Source organism: Aedes aegypti, chromosome 2, assembly GCF_002204515.2.
Source record: "Aedes aegypti strain LVP_AGWG chromosome 2, AaegL5.0 Primary Assembly, whole genome shotgun sequence".
Classification (NCBI taxonomy): domain Eukaryota; kingdom Metazoa; phylum Arthropoda; class Insecta; order Diptera; family Culicidae; genus Aedes; species Aedes aegypti.
The window spans coordinates 197,573,923-197,592,857 of record NC_035108.1 but is presented as its reverse complement, the minus strand read 5'-3'; the positions used below and the strand labels follow the sequence as shown (position 1 = coordinate 197,592,857).

The 18,935-nt window shown below is 37.4% G+C and overlaps 1 protein-coding gene across 4 annotated transcripts in view; it reads left to right on the top strand.

The window, feature by feature from the left end:
• The window catches only part of LOC5578857, a 100,626-nt gene that overhangs the window by 16,971 nt on the left and 64,720 nt on the right, over window positions 1-18,935 (top strand). The window lies entirely within an intron of this gene.

Here is an 18,935-nt window from a genome sequence, read left to right as displayed (position 1 = left end):
TCGCAGCAGCTAGGGCGACTTCTGTTGGGACGCCATCGCATCTTTGGTCTTAGCCATTACCACTCTGTAGACATCACCCCATTGACTCGAGTTGGAAATCTGGCATAGACTATCAAAGCATGCTCATTTGCGACTCTTGATTTCTTGTTTTTAAACCAACTTTGACTCTCTGAACGCTACACCGCGTTCTTCTCTTTGTGTTTCTGTGCGTGCTCGTTGCAATCTTCGTCTAGCACGAATGCAGATCGCTCGAAGAACTGAGAGGGGCTTTTCTCGACGCGGGAGCAACAAATACTCGTGATAGGGTAGATGTGCCAATAGTGGAGGTACTAAGCACGATTGAACTTCATTTAACCGCCAAAATTCAAGAAGCGCAATTAATGTGCATGTTACTGTTGTAACGGGAAGTAACGGCCATTGACTTTATGAGAAAAATGATTTCATCGCAGTAATCCACGGCATGTCAGTGAAAAATAATACCTCCACTATTGATACACTGTTCCTTTAGTTGAGGTATATTTTTAATTTGTGTTCCTATAGTTGCGGTATCCGTTGTTTTCTTATGGGATCCTCCACTATAGGAACACTTTACCGCAACTATTGGTACAAGTAAAAAAAAGTTTATCAATTTTAGTGATATTCATCAGTTTTGAAGCAATTTGAACGCTCTTTTCAACTATTTCGTATATCAACAAGCCAATACGTCGATTGGCAGTGTCGGTTCTGTGACTATCGTAATAAAATCAGTGAAAATGACACTACTGCAACTATAGGAGCACCCACAACTAAGGGAACACTTACCCTACAACTAGCTTTTCGCCGTTTAGGTCCAAAGTGTTTCGTTCGCGCCACAAGGCTTCAGTGAATACTTCGCCGTCCAAGCGCGTTGTTTTCCAACCTTGGACTTGGGTCGAGTTACATCGCACTGCTCTCCGTCCGCCCTTGAACATTATACTATAGCGAATCATTTGATGATCGCTATGAGTATAATCATCATCAACGCGCCAGTTCATGGTTCCTATAATGATAGGACTACAGAACGTTACGTCGAAAATCAATTTGGCACCATTTCTGCGAAACTTGCTCACCGAACCCATATTTGCCAGTATTACAGTGAAACCTGAGTCGATGTTCCATGACTCGATATCGACTCATGGAATCATACTATAATCAAAATGTAATGGAGGTTTGACTGTACATATAATGCAGGGATTCCAACAATAGTTGGTCTCTAATCGCTCTCTGTAATAATAATGATCCGCAACATATCATGAGTCTGTTTATCATCTTTTGCCACAGCTCTAATTTAATCGGGAGGTTAACAGGGCATGATAAAACCCGTCTAAACAAGCTTCAAACCTGAGGAGCACTATTGCAATAGGATGTTCAAGAATCGTTTATCATGACAGTAGAATAAAACTCCTACTCCCAATTGTAAATAGGTGAGAAAACTGGTTTTAACATCGCTTTCTCTTTAGGGCTCTCGTTCGCTACTGCTATTTATCAAGCTTGTTAAAACTTGCGATACATTCCCGATCATGTGCTGATACAGATGGGATGTTTTTCATTGCTTGCTTTGATCGTGCTTCAAAATCAAATGAGAACGAATTTCTGCAATGCCTGATTATACTAAGTAAATCTAAGCTAATAACCGTGAAAGTGATCTTGCAATACTAAGCTAAAACGTAAGCACTTTACTAGTGAGTATAGAATTTCAAGTAGAAAAAGAAGAAGATCTGAAACTGTAATCAATGTCATAGTCTCTCTTCTTGAACACTGGATAGAACTCAATGTCCCGGCTTCAGCCAATCGATCGTAATGCACTTCAGCATATTCACATGGAGGATCTCCACATAGATCGGTAGATCACTTCACCACGATCGTAAAACTCCGCTTCAAGAAGCCGCGAAAAGATGAAAAAGCAACACTAATAAACATTCATTTGCCGGCGGTGGAGCATTATTATTATGATACGCACGCACCAGGGAAGTTTACAGCCGAAGTCTGGAACCGGGATGGGCAGAAAATAGACGCTGAATGAATTATGATTATTCCTACACACTGAACACTGCTGCTGAGATGATGATAGAGCGAGCTATGTTTGGGCGTCAAATCTTGGATGAGTCGAGGAGGAAGCCGGGAAAACCTCACGGCTGATGATGATTACGATGATGATGGGCTTACAACCGTGCACTGTAATGAAGTGTAAGCGAAAGAAATTATATCACGGTTTACAGCGATTTGTGCTTCAGCTAATAACTAATCTCATGTTTCAATGCAAATTACTGAAGTGACGTCAAAACCTTTCTTACAATTCTACGAGATGAATATTCAAATGTGTCGTTATGTAAATGGTTTATTGATTTTCAAAAGAGAACACAATTCACATGGAAATCAATCATCATAGGAAACAAAATTTTTTTACGGTCAGTCAAATGAAACAACTGCAGCATCAGATTTCTGTACCGTAGTCTGGGGTGAAATTGATCACTGGGTCGATATCAATATAACAATTGTTTATTTTAAACTTGAAGATTGACATTTATTACGAAGCTGGTTACATACATGCTATGAACATTATAACATTGAAAACATTAAAAAAAAATCGTAGTACCGTAATCCGGGGTAACATTGATCAGTTTTTATGATATTTCTTAAATATTTCATCCAAAAATGTAAATGGTTTTAGTTTTGTATTTTTAAAACAAGTGCTGTCACCCATAGCTCGTGAGTATATACTGTATTTTGTTTTTTTTTTTTTTGAAAGATTTAAGCATGTTTCACATTTTTATGTGATTTTTTAGTTTAGCTGATATGGGGTAACATTGATCATCCGTGTAAACAACGTTCGGTAATATTGAAAATGTCGTTACTTACATAAATCATGGCCCCTGAAGCCGAATATGATGTCCAAACGCTTACATCTCATTTACTTTTTGAGTTATTTTAAAATTAAAAACACCTCAAACAGCGGAATACGCCTAAAGGTAGGAAGTTTGTTAAGGGAATTCTACATTCTTAACAGTAATCCGTTAATGTTGTCTAATTGAACATACTTACAAAAGTTTTGACACCGGAATCGTGTTTAGCGATGCCATTTTTAATAAGAACCGCATTTTCCTTGCATGTGAGACATGAATCTTCGGTAGTGTCATCCTTAACCATTGAAATTATTGTTAACTTGACAAATTTACGCATAAAGTAAACGCAATTTTTGCAAAAATCTTCATTTTTAATAGCTCATAAATATAAGGAAGAGAAGCAACATTTGTTTCATCAATAAATGATGATACCAACTTTTTTAGAATGAAACTTTTTTTTAAAGACGCTACACGTTAATGCTTCCAGTGGGCTGTTTGCCCTTTGAAGGAAGCACCACACTAGACAACGGACTAGCATGCAACGCCCAGTGGCACAGTCGGAAAACATTCCTCTCGAAAAGTTTTCAGCCTGAGGCGGGAATCGAACCCACACTCCTTAGCACGATGCGGCTAAATGCCTCGGTGACACTAAACGCACGGCTACGAAGCCCACAAACTTATTACAACTTATTACGAGATGAGTCATTTCGATCAATGATACCCCGAATTACGGTACCTACTGAACTTATTTTTGAAATAATACAGCATAGTTTTTCAATTATAAAATCGTTCATTCTCAAACAACGTGCTTATTACAAGGAAAATTGCCTACAGATAGGCGTATTATGCTGAACAAAGTAAAACTTTGCAATAAAATGTTTCTACACGGTATGTAAAAAAAATGACGGTTTAGCGGGTTCAGAAGATCCATGATTTCTGAGGAAAATATAACAAAAAGTTATAAAATAGTGTTGAATTTTCCCCCGGTTTACGGTACCAAGAAAAATTAAATCATAAATTAACCATTCAAAATAGCCATTTCTCGCCGATTTGCATTGTACGGCATCAGCATCGAACAACTTTCAACCCGACATTTGTTAATCATTATTATCAAATTTTCTCCGTTTCTGGCGAACGGTGTCCGACTCGTGTGGTGCGCCCTGCTACTGAACTTCAGCGGAAAGACCTACACATGGGTAGGAGGAGAAACCCGAGAAAAAAAAGCGATGAAATAAGATAAAAGGTGAAAACCATGCCGATTACATTGAGGCGGGTAGGGTTTCGTCCGAAAGAATTGAATCACCAGGTCAACGGAGAATTTCACATATTTAACACCACTTCTGGGTATTCATGGTTTTTGATTGCATATACGAAAAAAGGAATCTTTCACTTTGAAGCAATGGAAATCACTAAATGTTATTAATATTTGCAACGTGTTGAAATATTGTGCACTGATGATCCTTATTGTTACACCACATTATTACTAATTTTTGGACATTTAATCAAACGTTATTTTTTGTCTATTCCTTGTAAGCTCCTTATGTAAAGAAGGAAAATTTACCATTGCTTTAAATATTGTTTGATATTTTTACAAACACCGTTACGCTTCATGATCACTTTTCAGCTTTTATTAACTTAATAAAATATCACACACTAAAATAAAATTTGTGACATAAGCACACAAAAACCTATACGAATGGAATCATATCATTCCCTTGTGGAGAAATCCATTCGATTTCCACAAGAAAATCAGATGCACTCCACATCTGGATGCAGCCAGTCACGATGCACCGTAAATCAGTGCAGCGACAGCACCTACCAGACTGCACTCGGGAAGTGTTGCATGTTTTAGTGAGGAGGTGAATATGTAAATTTTCTTCAGTGCACCATTAGCGGGAAATCCGCCAGCCTCACCCCTCGAACCACCTGGACAGACTTTGCTCACCCAATGGATTTAGGTTGAACTCGGTCGCGGTAATTCTTGGAGGACTGATTTGGAAAAAGTGAAAAAAATAAAAAAATACGAAAGTCCCTAGCCTGTCATGAAATTTCAACAAAGTAGTTTATCATTCTTGGTTGATATATTCTGCAAAAGTTTTCAGCTGGCATATTTTCCTGAAAAATGTAAAAAACCGAAGCTACTAGCTATCTTCTAATCAGCTTGCTTTCGTCTGTTAGTAAACTTTTTGAAAAAGTTACCTATTTTGATCGATATTGATGTTCTCACATCTGACTTGCCTGAGTTATCACAGGGGATTCGAAAACCTTTGTTTGCAGCTAAAACAGGCCTCTCCGCCAAAGGACAAATCTTGCGTGTTATCTGTGTAAAAAAATACTTTCGAATACCAGATTTAGGTATTATAAGCCCAATGTAACAAATACATAAAATGTCTTTATCCACTTAATGACAGAAAATCTAAACATTGTCTTAAGAACAAGATTTTTATCTACAAATATGTCCAGATCGGTCATATTGTATAAACTAGCTGTTGTAATACCACAATTTCAAAATTAAATTTTGACAACTTAAGGTTCTATTTAGAAAAAAAAAAGTGAAAAAGCTTCCTTCCAATTGGACAACAAATTGAGAAATGAATGAAATAATGAGGTTTTTAGAAAAAAGTCAAACTTATTTTTCAACAGAACTGTAGAACTAGAGCTCACTCTGTTGTAGGTCACTTCAATTTCGATAACGAATTTCTCCCTTACAATAATTTTCAACGACAGGCTGTCTTGCGAAATTAACCATCAATAAAACAAAGCGAAAACAGATAACCACACACTGTCACAGCTGTAAGAAGTTATTTATTTTTCTTTCTATGTTAGTATCTTTCTAGACATTACATTCATTCCTTATATCTAGATATTCTGTGTTATAAAACACTATCATCCTAATTTGGTAAAACAAATTTAAGCTTTTATCAACATTTTGTAAACAACATATTACATTCCATTTGCGTTACCTGTTCATAATTTTCACAGGTGAGTTGATTTCCCCTGTTTAAAAGACAAAATGCTTTCAATAAACATAGCCTATTTTAACCTAGATATATCACACATTTATCGTGGCAATAGAAGATTGCAACGATTTTTGCATAAAATTATAAATAATTGTATTCGACATTTGTTCCAATGTTTCAACATTAGATATTCTATATTACTCATTGGGGACACTTCAATTTCCTTTTTTGTAACATAGTGTTATCTATATAAAATCTAGATCAATGCCATTTCCAGAACATTTTCAAAAAATGCATCGAATGCACGAAGAGTGGAACACCACCGACTGGTTGTCGGCGATCAACGTAAATAGAGAACAACCAACAATAACAAAAAAACCGTAGGTACTGGATCGCATAAGTCTCAACTGCGCTTCTAAATTTCAAACACACTGCCGGCAGCAACGGAGGCTTATGTTTAGGAAAAAATAAAATGAAAAGTAAAAGGTCTCATAGTCGTCATGTTTAGAAGGCATCGACTGACTGCTTCGGATTTTGTGTTTCTCCTCCATCGCCATCGTCATCTCGTCGTCGACGTTGCTTTAGCTCAGTGATCATCAAACTATGGGCCACAGGCCACATGTGGTCCTTTGCATGGTTTTGTGCGGTCCGCGAATCAATTTTATAACAAAAACAATTCTTCCGTTAAGTATCAGAAGGGCGTAGCTGAAGTGATCGATTTCTCTTCATGGATTTTCTCTTTAGCTAATTACTAGGCCAATAGACTGTATTCAACTGCTGTTTTTGATTCAGTAGAAACTACTGGCCCTAGAAGAGGGGCCCAGATAGCCGCAGTGGTAAACGCGCAGCTATTCAGCATGACCAAGCTGAGGGTCGTGGGTTCGAATCCCACTGGTCGAGGATTTTTTCGGGTTGGAAATTTTCTCGACTTCCCAGGGCATAGAGTATCTTCGTACCTGCCACACGACTATACACATGCAAAAATGGTCAATCGGCAAAGAAAGCTGATTTTCGCCAACGTCAGTGTTTGAAGACTTTTGAAATTTTAGTTTGAAATCTGTGTCCAATGAAGAGAATCTGTGTCCAATGAAGAGATTCTGGTAAAATTGCGGTAGAATATTGAGGCTCCCTGTGCGTTTTTTAAACAGCATGTTGAATTCCGGAAATTTTAAGTATTTCTGTAACATTCTAGTTATTTTGATAGGCTCCTGGTAGTATCTTTGGAATTCTCAGAACTGAAAATCAGTATATTTTCTCATCGAAATTATTAAGATTCTTATCGATATTACAAAAATTGCCCATCGGAAGAAATCAAGAATATATTTATGAACATTCAAAAGATTTATATTAAAGTTTTGCTCTGAATTCCCAACAAAAGTGGAAATCAACTGAATCTCAAAGATTTTTACAAAAATTTTCAAAGATTGACATCATAATTCACCAGATGAAGAATCCAGAATTTGCAGGAATTCCACCTAAATCTCATAGATTCTCACAGAAATGCCGTCTCAAAGATAGCCACAGAATTCTAAGAGATTAATAAGCGGAATCCCATTCCCATCCGAATTCTAGAGTTTTTCACAGATTTCTAATATTTCCACAATATTCCTAGAATGGCTTCCAAAATTCCAGAATTATCATATCAAATCCAGAACGCCTATCAGAATCCCAAAATGTATACAGGGTTTCCTGAATTCAAAAGGAAATCTGATAATCCGGGATGTCAGAACTCACACGTTAAATTGAGAATTACAGTGAAACCTCCATGAGTCGATGTTCCATGACTCGATATCGACTCATGGAACCATACTAAAAACAAAATTTCATGGTTACCATGATGGTCCCCTCAAACAGCTTTCCAAGCATTTCTGTTCCATGACTCGATATTTCCATGAGTCGATGGTTCCTTCAGATATCAACTCATGGAGGTTTGACTGTAATTCATAAATGGATTCCCACCGGCATCCCATAATTCTTAAGAAACAAGATAATTATCATCAAAGTTCACACGGAAATTATAAATTCCTATTATCGGTAATCTTAACGGAATCTTCTAATTCTTTTCCAAACCTCAGATATTCTATGGAAATCTAAGAAAAACCTTTCAAAATATCAAAATGCACATGGAAAACGAGTTTTACTAAAAAGTAAATTATTCCTTTTAATCCGTAATCTCAAAGCTTGTGTAGCAACCTCTGAAGCTAACTACCAGTAGCTTTGTAGTAAATGCTACCTTTATTCATACCAACGCGTTGTATGTAGTATGTTCGAGAGATTTATTAAAGTTAAGTGACACAAACATGTTCCACTTGCATTTACTACCGCGAATGTAGTAAACCTAACTTGGTTACATTTTATTAATACCGCCCAATGTATCTTGCGAATCATAACAAGCGTTAGTGCTGAAAAGGCAATTGATGGCTCTTTTTCAGTGGTAGTAAAAACAAAATTATGAAGGAAAGAAAACACCACGGAAGATAAACTAAACACAACAAGTTATATATTCAAATTACACTTTGATTTCCAATCACTACTTTTTCGAACCAGTTTTCAAATTGCAAGTAATTTATGTTTTTTCCATTATTTTCCATACGTTTTGACAGTTCTCGACTACCATTCTTCCATGCGCTTATATTGGAAGTTTGAGAAAATTGAGAACCGTGTGTAGCGTGATCAGTGAGTGGAATGCAAACATCAGTGTCGCCGCTCGGTGGCCAGTGAGAGAAATTAAATGTTCAAAAGGTTATTGTCTGTGCTTTTTTCCGCTGGCGCCAACTGTAAGCAGAACGAAACAAACAGTCGTTACCCTATTGCACAAGATTCAGAAGAGCGTATGGTTCGGATAGTGCCTGACGGATTCTACGTTCAACGAAGCATAACCACGTTCTGGTGCAAAATTTAGTTGTTCTTAACTGGTTTGCCATGATTCACGTTGTACAAATCATTAAAAAAAGCAGGAAAAGGACGACCTTGGGCTGCGAATAATCAGTTGGGAACCAATGAATTTTATACCTGTGCTCTATACGTATTTATGTTTCCACAATCGTTGTAACTAACAAACACAATCTTAATCTCCTCACATTAGTTCATTTCACGGCGAAATTCACTCTTAAACAAAACCTGAAATCAACGCTGCCAGTACCTGTCAAATTTGATAGGTACTGGCACTATTGTTTTCAGATTTCCCAAAGGAGAGAGAGAAGTTGATTTTTTGATGACGTCACCGTGCAATTCGCATATAATCACAGTTTTTAAACTATTCCTGAAATCGAAGATATACCAAAGAAACATTCTGGTACCAAATAAGCATTTAAAACAAATATTTAATAACCTGTTTTTATAACTAATTGAGCTGATAAGCAGGCTCTGTTCCAGTAAGAACGTAATGTCAGGAAAAATTAGAAAATTAATGAGAGGAAGCGTAATTAGTTTTCAGTGGTAGTCTCAAAATTCAACATGTTATATGCTTACAAGATGAAAAACTCATTTTACTACTTAAAATCAAGATGACGTCAAAATCCAAGATGGCCATCAGTTTGTTTCACTCAAAACAATACTCCTATACTATCGTCTATCGGTTCACTATCAAAACAGTTATAGCTCTTCAAAATGCTCTGGGGTCATATTGACCCCAGAACACAGACAAAGGATTAAATCCATAAATTCAAAGTCTTGAAAGCTAACGGGATTGTTTTTTTTTAGGTCAAAATATTTGCAAACCCAAAGCTTACTACTCGTGAACCTTTTTTTTATTATTGAAAATTAAGGTCTAATTGGAAAAGAAGCATTTTTATTTCATTTCTTATCAATTCGCCTTTCGCCCTATTATAAAGGTATCGAAGTGGCCCGCATAGTCAGCTAGATTGAGGACCACTGCCTTAGTTCAAGGTGGGTCGGTAAGATGGATCTTTGGCTGTTGACATACCATCTGTTGCTGTTGAGCCGCGCAGAGCGACCGCACAAACATGAGATTTGCCTAACCCAGAATCCGTAATTTTCTCTTTCAGCTCGGAGTCTGTAATTTTTCTGGCATACCTTGTGTACTTGAATGTTTGCTTTATAGTTTTATATTGCTCCAAACCGCACCGCACCGGAGTAAGTATGCAAATTCTAAATCGGTGCTTCGTGGTTGGGTTTTGTTTACGCTGCTTTGTGCAACATATATAAGTGTGTCATTCGTCTGTGTGGTTCCTCCAGATGGAAGAGCTAATAAATTTATGGGAGTGTTAGAACGCCCGAAGAATACGGAATTTCAATGGCTCCAAGACGGCGACGGCGAAGTCGACAGGAGGCGCCGAGACATGCGTTCGGCATACACAGGTAAACACAACAGATGTCGGACACACAATGTTTCACTGTGTTGGTGGATAAGCCTTACCTGTAGAAGAATTTAGGCGTGGGTGGAATGGATTTGCTTACTGCGAATCGAATGAAATTGCTAGACTTCTAATTTAAGTCAATATTTGTTAATTTTTATCGTTTAATTGTTGACATCAAATATTCGTTACTTCTCTCCATACCAAGAAGTGACCTCTTTTCGACTCTCAGAGTTCGTTTATGGTCTCATCACGTTTGTTTCCTTCTGTTGTTGAAATAGGAGCGTGATAACAGGAACGTCAATTGATCTTAAGATTGGCCATTCAAAATGTCGAGGCAGCGACGAACAGTTAAAAGGTGCAAATTTCCGTATGACTCATTTAGACACATGGATATTAATGCTTGCGTCAGCTCGGTGCAACAAATTGAAAGCGATGCAAAATTAATGCTTAAACCAGTTTGTTGAGCTGATTCATTATGACGAGCAACGACGGAAACCTACACTTTTCAGCTGCCATGGCCTGGGTGATAAAATTTTATCTTTGTTAATTATAAAATCTGATCGGTTACGTAGACACTGGTAGATATCGTAGTGCGGAGCTTCATTTGCTTTTCAGACATTTACTTCTTAACATTTATCAAAAAAAAAATCAATACAAATTTCTATAAAAATTAACAATTATCACTTCACGTTCAAATGATTCTGAATATTACATTGCATGCGTAATGTGGCAAATTAAAGAACATAAGGTCCTCCAGAGTCTACCTTTACTCCTCGTAGAACCAATCATTCCAAACATAGTTTAATCATTGTACTGCATAAGTCATTAAGGAGCGCATAAAGCTCACAACTTTATTTGATCAGGGATTGAAACCTAAGAGTATTGAGAGTATCCTCCGTTTTCACTCTTCGTAACAATCATGATCAGCAAAACATCATGAGAGCTTGTTTATCATTTTCTGCTACAGCTCTGATTGAATCGAGGGGGATAGCAGTGCATGATAAAATCCAAACCTGGGGAGCACTATTGCTATCGGATGTTCGAGAATAGCTGCTAACAAGTAATTTCTCGGGCTATCTTGATGGATGGGAAATTTCTGCAAGGAATTGATCAAGAATACGCTTTTTTCTGATCACAGTATGCAGTTAAAAAGAAATGTCAGTTCAAATGGGAGTCGCTGTAGAAAATTTCTGAAAAGAATCGACGAGAAATTTCTTTAGCGATTCCTTTTCAGTAGCAAACCAGGATTAATGGTAAACAATCGAGAGAAATGGATTTTATCATCGCTCTTTCTTTTGAGCTCGCGTATACGCTGCATTCATCTATCAAGCTTGTTACAACTTGCGAAACATTGCCGATCATGGACCGATATAAACGGTATGTTTTTCTTTGCTTGCTTTTATCGTGCTTCGAAATCCAAAGAGAACGAATTCTGCAAAGCCTGCATTTGATGGTAGAACGAAAATTTCGGCGCCCTGAACAATTTATATTTTTTATTCGTGATTTCTAGAGCACCAAATAAAAGGAGACCAAACCATTATCATAGCTTAAATTTTACATCTCCATAAAAATGTAAAATCAAACGAACATTTGAACGATACTATAAAACATGAAACAGAATCATCATTGGCAGTATTGTACCACGGAAGGCTTCCCCCGGCATCGTCGTCATCGGCGTTGTCGCCAGTCAAACTTGTTCCACAAGTTGTGTTGTGGTTTTAGTTTGATCGTCGTTACTTGTTTAAAGCACTACTCGCTTTTCGCTTTCTCGCAGTCTGTCAGACTGCCGCAGCCGCGGGATCGATTTGCATTCATACAGCATCCCACACAAAATTTAGGATGGTAGATCACACTGAAACAAATGAAATCAGGGATTTTGTGGAATTATGGTGGCAGTTGTTGGAAGAGTGAGTCAAAAGCTCGGGATCATCATCAGTTTGATTTATCTGAATACCTGTACGCGAAGTTTACACATTGCGAAATGGGAGATTATGTATTGCAAATCAGAATCAGAGAGATTGATCGATTTAAATAAGTATAATAGGTTTTCCTGAGAAATGTAATAGTTTAGGAGCTACTCGTTCCTAGATAAATTTCTTAACGCTAAAAGAAAAAAAGTGAAATTACTGAAGGAAACTCCGAAAGGGTGCTTGAAGACTTGAAGGAATACCTTAAATAATCCGTGGTCAAATATTTGGAGCAATTCCCAGCAAGCAATTTTTAATGGAATCACTGAAGATATTCCCGCGGGAAACTCTGTAACATGGACAACTTCTTGTAGAAATTCCAAAATCGTTTATGTTAGAGTTCTTATAGCAGGCTTATCAAAAAGTTTTGACATTATTTCAATTTGAACAGTCGATCCATTTTAAATAAAAACTTGGTATTCTACCATCCATCAAAGCAATAAAATCGCAATTAAAGCCTGATTCGCTGCTGACAAGCAATTTCTCGGCCTATCTTGATGCATGGGAAATTCCTGCAAGGAATTGATCAAGAAAAGCATTTTTCTTTGATCGCAGTACGTAGTTGAAAAGAAATGTCAATTCAAGTGGGCGTCACTGTAGAAAATTTCTTGACCGTTTCTTTCCGCAGAAATTTTTACTTTTCTTGAGCTGAACAGCATACTTAGCTTAAGTAAAAAATAGAAATTTCAGAACGGAATTCTGCATAAACTTTTTGAGTTTTTAACAGTAAATCAGTAGATGAATTCATGGTGGAGGTTTTGCTGAAATTCCACAGCGCTTTCTTGGAGAAGTCCCTGAAAGAAATAGTAGTGGGATTCCAGAAATAATCACTGGAAACGTTGCTATAGCAATCTTGACAGAATCCATGCCGAAATTCCCGAAGGATGAGTTTTTGGTTGACTCGCTGGAAAGATCCTGTTGGAAGCCAAAATAAGCTTTTTGAGAAATCTCCAGGGAAATTCCTATAGGACTTCTTGTTTCTTGAAAATGTTAATGTATTGGCGGTCTTACGGATTCAGATTTGTAAGTCTTCTCGGCTTCCCAGGTATATATAATCTTCGTTCTTGCATCAGGTATCAGGTAACAGAAAGCCGGTTCCAAAGTCACGTTCCCCTCCAATGGGAAATAAGTGCCATAGCCATATTTGAGCCTATTTCATCATATACTCTATGGGAGAAGAAAGGGAAGGAAAAACGGAAGGGAATAGGGGTGATTCCCTTGAAGAGAGAAAATATCATAAGCAAAATGAGAGCATATAGCTCCATAACACAATGGGTTCAAACAGCGCCATAAAAAGGGCCCTGCAAAACGCATGAGCGTCAAGAGAGCCTATAGCTCATTATTACAGCGGGTTAAGAATAACATATTGTTCTGAAGATTCAGACTTCTAAAATCAGTTTCACCTTATAAGTGCTTACCAAGTAGTCGGAATCGCATTTGCGCGAACACTAGACAATTACACTACCCGTCATAAATACGGACTCCCTAAAATAAGTATTGCAACACTCAGCTAACAAGAATCATACAATAAATGAAAATATTATGCTTAACCACCCCTGCGCTGTATAAGAGCACGTCATTAATTGAAGACTCCTTATATGGATAATAGGGAGAATGTTTCATTGTTCAACAAGATTATAGGCAACCTGTCTCTCATACCGGCTGCCAACTTTGTCACGTCTATCATCCGATGTGATGGCGACAGTGCGCGCGTGGTAATGCCCATGCAGTTATCCAGGTTCTTCGGTTGGTTAGCGATGGCGATCGGTCAGCCCGCCTAAGTGCTCATCAGTAGTCGATCTAATTAATCATTTCACACTCGTACTTAGAACTGGAAGCACCGAGACTAACTAGAAGGGGAGAAAACCGGCTGAGAGCGGCTATTACTAAAGCCGATTGTGATCTCCTATTTTCTAACGGAGCTAATCGGTGCGATGTGCGGCATGCAGTCAGAAGCATGGGGTTCAATGTGAGATATTATAAACAGAAGTGAACGTACACATCGTACGGTTTGATGGCACTTTGGCGCTAGATATAACAAGGAGTGAACATACCTAAATAGATGTGTAGGTAGCACAAAGCTCTTGGTCTCTACTTGAATAGCTAGAAGAGATGACGGCTCGGTGATAAACTGGTTGTGTGATTGAGATAACATCTCTTTGCAGTAAGGTTGCCTGATTTTTTGCATACCAGCAATCTACTTAATATTTGAGATTACTTCCTACCTACTGGGAAAACTTACGCGGATGATTTCATTTTACACATGATTGATCGTTTCCCGTGCTAGTCACAAGACAGTCCATTGCGATTTAGTATTTGAACGAATCGTGTTTCTGTTCTTTATGGGACTTATTCGAATGATCTGTTATATAGGGTAGAAGCAGCGGTTTTTACCATACCAGCAGCTCCTGCAATAGTGTTAATACAGTTATATCTCCCTTACTCGATATTTCGTATCTCGATATCGAGTTAGAGAACCATAGTAAAATTTGGTTTTCATGGCTACCTTGATGGTCCCTTGAATCGCAATTTCACTGATTTTGTGTTCTATAACTCGATACCTCTCTAACTCCATGGCAGTGATGGAAAGTGGCGAACACTTCTTCTGAACTGAAACAAAAACAAAACCAAACGCTCCCGAGCGTCAGAGCGCTGGTTTACTCGCATCTGTCGGCTCCCGAGTAACCGAAGCTAAAAGTGATTCGCGAACGTGTTCGGAGCTGTTCAGAGTCATATTGTGCTTTTGGGAAAAAAGCTTCTTCCCCTGTCGATATGATGGTTATACAATTAATTTGTCTGTCAAAACCATAATAAATCACACCTTGCTCGGTTACTCGCGAGTAAACGCTCCCGAGCTTGTTGCTACTTCTTTTGACATGTTCTCCCGAGTAGACGGGTGCGGACTTACTCACACTTAGGCAGTTCCCGAGTCTGTGATGTTTGTTATGCGTTGGTATACACTCGTGAGCTGCTTCGTGATGCGAACTTTTCCAGCACTGCTCCATGGTCCCTTCAATATCGAGTTAGGGAGAGTTCACTGTACCTATTATAAGAAGCAGTTCAGCACTACATATTAATTTCTTGTTCAGTAAACCAAATTTACATTCACTGAATCTTTAGAAATAAATCAATCTTTATAAATGTATGGATCTGTATAAATCAATTTGAAATATGAACATCAACCTTGCAAGCCCGAATCCTATTTTGCCGATCTGCTTGTTCCTTTTTATAGTCTCTTCGTCGTTGCAGTGAAATTTTCAATTTTGTCACCCTTCGCAAGTCCAGCAGGAGCAAAGTGTCGTGTTTGCTGTTTAAAAACTCATTTAGCGTTGCTGGTGATTCACGAAAGAGACGGCAAAGGAAAATGCAAATGGATCGACATGCAGATGAGTTTAGCCCGAGGTTATCACCAGCGAAACCACTGACTGAGCTAAGGCTCCGGAGATCTCATCAATGCGTGAGCGTGGGCAGACGAGCGCATCGTGGTGATGATCTTGTTTGTGTTGCGGCCACAGCTCTTCAATGGACAACCGATGGAAGAGTTGACCCAAATATGAGGGCACTGGGTCCTATTTATCGTTAAGTTACGAGGGTTCGAATTTCTTGCAAATGTAGTTGGTACGATTACAGTCAAGTTCAGACTAAAAAAACAACCCCTGTTGGCTGTTGCTTTTAAGATTGGTAGGGTAAGTGTTCCCTTAGTTGTTGGTGTTCCTATAGTTGCGGTAGTGCCTTTTTCACTGATTTTATTGCATTACCCACAGAACCGACACTGCCAATCGACGTATTGGCTTGTTGATACACGGAATAGTTGAAAACAGCATCCAAATTGCTTGAAAACTGATGAAAAATTACTAAATTTGGTAAAATTGTTCTTGCTTGTACCAATAGTTGCGGTAAAGTGTTCCTATAGTGGAGGATTCCATAAGAAACCCACGGATACCGCAACTATAGGAACACAAATTAAAAATATACCGCAACTAAAGGAACAGTGTACCAATAGTGGAGGTATTATTTTTCACTGACATGCCGTGGATTACTACGATGAAATCATTTTTCTCGTTAAATCAATGGTCGTTACTTCCCGTTACAACATCAACATGTGCATTAATTGCGCTTCTTGAATTAAGGCGGTTAAATGAAGTTCATTTGCGCTTAGTACCTCCACTATTGGTACATCTACCCTACTCTGCTCTAGAATGGTAATTGCAAACAAGTTGGGTATTTTTGGGTTTGGGTATCTCTTGTAATCAATTATAATTTTGTTCATTATTTTAGCGATCAATTAAGTATTAATAAGTCTTTTCTATTTTGCTTTCAGGTACGTAGCTGCATTTAATGAAAACTTAATTTTGGATTATAAAGGTAATTTTATAAATAAAAAAAATTTGTCGCAAATATAAATCTTCTTGGAAAACAGTAAAACAATAAAGTTAATAATGAAAAGCGTAGCTTTATTAACAAAATATATTCATCTTTCTGTTATTACTCTACGATTTGGTACACTGTTAAAAACAATGGAGATTACGCGTCATGTAAACTTCATTCATTCGATGTAAACATGACGTCAAGCAAATTCAAGTCCGAAATCATGTAAAAATGTGTTGTATGTCATGTCACACAGGATCTGCTGGATTACATGACATATAATTGAAGATTACATGACATATCATGTAAATATCAATGATTTTCCACGCTCCAATTATGTGCATTAGATGTCTCAGAAATTTACACGTTTCGTTCGAACTATGTATACTCAAAAAAAGTCATCGATTTACTAAAGTTTATGCATTGATGACTATATTCTATCCCCCTATTTTTACACTAACTGCCATTTCGGCTGGATTCAAGCAAGGAAATGCTTCAACCCAGACGAATTGACATATAGCATAAAAAAATCCTGCAGAGCAAAAGAGATACAGATAGAAAATAGTCATAGATGACTAAAATTTAGTAATTCTGTGACTATCTCTCATTCTGAGTGTAAGTCGAAAAAACAAACCCAGAACATCCTCGACAGACGGACAGCTTCTAGATTCCAGAAAATATGGGAGAAATTGCGCATGAGTGTCGTGGAACATGATTTGTGATTACAAACACTATTTTAGGCCTATGGCAATTTCTCAATCAATTTTCCAGTTAAAATCAAAACACCAACTTAGTTCACAAATCAATTGGAAAGAGACTGTTTAATACTTACATCAACTGTTTGTGCATAGACAATGTTTTCAATTTGACTGAAATTAATTTACTTAACCTTCGGGCTATCGCGCTGTGGTACTTTGTACAACAGCTGTGATTTATATGTTATAATTTTAAAACAAAGATACCGTTTTGACTCATATTCCGAACACTTAAGGCCAGCAGTGACTTTAAATGTATCTGATTGGCATAAATTAGCTGATATTTGTGAAAATTTTAATTACTTCGCAAAGCCTAACTGTTAGCTGTTGGGTGTACCGAAAATAATGCAGATTTAATTAGTTTTATTACTGTTTTTACATAAAACTATGGAACAACATTTTGATTCAAATGCCGAACACTGTGTAAATTCTGTCTCATATTCCGAACACCTTGATTCAAATTCCGAACAGCACGAATAAATCGTATTCAGATAAATAATTTCGCAAATAAATTTATCTGAGCTTGTTCTACTGGTCTCAAACTAGAGAATCATCACTACTCCCGAGGTATAAAAAAGATTGGAAGACGTTTGAATTGAATTGCAATTGACTGCCATTTTCTCGTCATTTAGTGACATATTTCAGCGAAACATTTCAACCAAATCGCCATACAAAAACCGAGTGTTCGGAATATGAGTCTGTTCGGAATTTGAGACAAAACGGTATCTATCGACAGCAAACCAAAATGCATTCCTCAAAAATCTTCTCAAGAACAATACTCAACCGTTTTTGTTTACAGTATGGCCCTTTATAATGTGGTAAAATCAACAAATGTATATAGAAGTCGCATAATAATGAACGCTCTTTAGGCGCCGTCCACAAATTACGTAACGCTCTAGGGGGAGGGGGGTAGGCTCAAGCGTTACGGCTCATACAAAAATTTAAAAAATTTCATATAAAAATCGTTACGGAGAGGGGGTCAAAATTTTCAATTTTAGCGTTACATAATAAATGGATGCCGCCTTATATGGTTCTAGAAGACTACAATTTGAAATCGATATATTTCAAAATCCAAATAATTTCGAAATATGGGGTCTTCAGTAAAGTTGTTCTAAGATATCCGCAAAACAAAAGTTTCATGCTCATTAGCGCCGTCTGGTGGCAAAATATCGAATTTCTTGGCTCAAATAATGATAGCCCTAATATTTGTTTTAAATTGTTTTGTTTGCTTTAAACTTTTTTACATACAGAATATCATAAATTATTCAAATTCTAAATCTCAAATTCTGTGCGTTTCAACAATTTTTCTTCCATGACTTCCTTCGGCATTCAGAAAATGCAGCCTGAACAAAATTAAAGGCTTAGTTTTCATACATAGTTTCACTGAATCATAGGCTAGTGTTCTCACAGAAGGGCGTTATTCACGCAGATTCATTGACAGGATTATAAAAAGACAGGATTTTTACAAAATCTTGAACAGAATTTTTTAAGAATTCTGGACACGATTTTCACGGATAACATTGGCAAGATTCTCACAAAATTTTCTATGGAATACATAGACTTCTAGCCAGGATTTACAACGATTTCAATACATAATTTTCTAAAATCCTGGGCAAGATTACGATGTACCACTATATAACATTTTGCTAGAACCTTAAGCGAATTTATAATAAAATTTTGAGCAACTTACTTTTGAGATACTGTT